We start from the raw sequence: 2,516 nt of genomic DNA, 5'->3' as shown, positions 1-2,516 counted from the left end.
AGCAAGACCCTGTCTCAAAAGAATAATAATGATTATTATTATTTAAGCAAAAGGACAGGCTGAAGTAGGAAAAGAAAGATGATTTTTTAAAAACTTTATATCACCGTATCAAATATATATATATGTAAAGAGAATGAGAATGAAAGTACAATGAATTCCCTTGAACCCAACACCCGGCTGCAGCAATCATCAGTTTGTGGTCATTCTTATTTCATCGCCACTCCCACTTACTGCCCCCATCACAGGATTATTGTGAAGTAAATCCGTGGCATCATGTTGTTGCAAAAATGAAGATATTTTCAAATTATGTGTTAATATTTATTAGCCATCATTATTACATTCTTAACTTTACATCTAGGCAGGATTTCAGGCATTTTTCTTGCCCTGCAAGTTTTCATGACACGTATCACATATGATAGAAACAATTAATTATTAAAACTGTTTTCATTATAGCAACTGCTATTGATTATTTCCTGATCTCTTTCAGGAACTAACTCTGTGGGCAGGAAAAAACCCTGACTTTCAACACATGGCTGCTTTAACAGCTCTGATCTATTTTAATCGCAATGATGGGTGAAAAGGTGATGTGAATACTATGTTTGAAACTCATGCTAATGGTCATGCTGATGATGATAGAGAAAGAAAAGCAACCATAGATGTAATCAAACACTGCATTTGCTCAGTCATATTGAGACTTTATAGCTATACACTGACAGCTATCAAAACAACATTTGTTATTGAAATTTCTGCAAGAAAACTGTTATTACGAGTCCAAAATTCTCCAGTTCTCAATTCCTTTTTTTTCTCGTTAAGATGTTATTCTTGAAGAAATCATTTCATAGGTTTTCTCGATGATTGAGAAGAGAGTAAACTGCACATTGTGAGAGTGAGGACTGTCTGGCTCACCTCTGTACTCTGCAGTGCTGGCATGTAGCAGGTGTTCCATAAACATTGTTGAATGGATGAGTGAACAATTCAGTTATCGCTGAGTAGATCGTAGCTGTGATAGCAGTAGTCTCTGTATGTGTTAATCATGATAAGAGAATATAAACTGATACATTTTAAATATGTTATTCGGGGAAAGAATTTATTTACACAAAATAGAGCCTTATGACCAGGTGGCACCTGTAATATATTCCTGAATGAGAGGTTAGTGTTACTCATTAACCTAGTCCACCTTGTCTTCTTGGCATCCATAAATATCACTTTCAACCATACCTAACTTTCAGATAAAGACAAAAGCAAAATCATACTGTCACCTAACAAAACAGTAATGCAACTATCCCTTGTACAACAGAAAGCATACCAACCCTCTTCCCCAAAAAGGATAGAAAGTCTCCTTATTCATCTTTGAGTAGTGTTCATCTTCTTTTCTACATGATTCACATTCCTCCTTTCATGTCCTTATGCAACTCAAATACTGAGATGTAAGGTTAAACACCATTAACACATTTTATGTTAGATTGTAGAAGAATGGGAGAGGAGAATAGAAAAAAATTGGTAAATATAGACACAAATATATTCATATCAAAATAAGGAAAAAATATTCATAGCTATTGCACCTGGTTTCTGCAACTGGTCACATGGTTGCAGTTGGTATTTGTAGCTGCCTTTGTCCACTACTGCGTTCCTTTCGCCCTCAGCACGCACCTCAGCTAGTTGCGATCTGATGGAGAGATTCACACCTTCGTTCCTAAAGGATCTGGTCCTTTAATGGTCCTGATTACATGGGATATGGTAATCGTTCACTATTTAATCATATAGTATGTGTGATTCTAAGTGTATCTAACAAACATCCGGGAAATAACCTGCAATACAGATATACTCCTCCTGTCTTAGCCTGTTTGGGCTGCTACAACAAAATACCTTAGCGTAGTTTATAAACAACAGAAATTTATTTCTTATGGTTTATTTATTTCTTATTTCTTATGGTTCAAAAGCAGCAAAGTTCATAATCAAGGCACTGTCAGATTCAGTTTCTTGAGGGCCAGCTTTCTGGTTCATAGGCAGTGCCTTCTTGCTGTGTTCTGGCAGAAAGGACAAGATAGCTCTCTGGGGCCTCTTTTATAAGGACACTAATCCCATTTATGGGGGCTGTACCCTCATAATCTAATCATCCCTGAAGGCCTCACCTCCTAATACCAACACATTGGTGATTAGGTTTTCAACATATGAATTTTGGTGGGACACGAATGTTTAGACCATAGCACCTCCTTACTCCCGTTGTGTAATAGCATCTCAATTTCCCCTTATTAGTCAGGATCATCCTCCTAGCCAGTATGGTAACCTCCTTCTTTGCCTACTGATTCACTGCCATGAGGAGTTCAAAGTGGCCAGGAAGCTGTCTCAAGGTCCAATTTATTTTTTTATTTTATTTATTTCTTTTTTTGAGACAGAATCTCACTCCATTGCCCTAAGTAGAATGCCATGGCGTCAGCCTAGCTCACAGCAACCTCAAACTCCTGGGCTCAAGCGATCCTCCTGCCTCAGCCTCCCAAGTAGCTGGGACTACAGGC

This window comes from Propithecus coquereli, unplaced genomic scaffold (assembly GCF_000956105.1).
Source record: "Propithecus coquereli isolate 6110/MARCELLA unplaced genomic scaffold, Pcoq_1.0 Scaffold91, whole genome shotgun sequence".
Classification (NCBI taxonomy): Eukaryota; Metazoa; Chordata; class Mammalia; order Primates; family Indriidae; genus Propithecus; species Propithecus coquereli.
The sequence above is the reverse complement of the archived record's forward strand: the minus strand, read 5'-3'. Positions refer to the sequence as shown.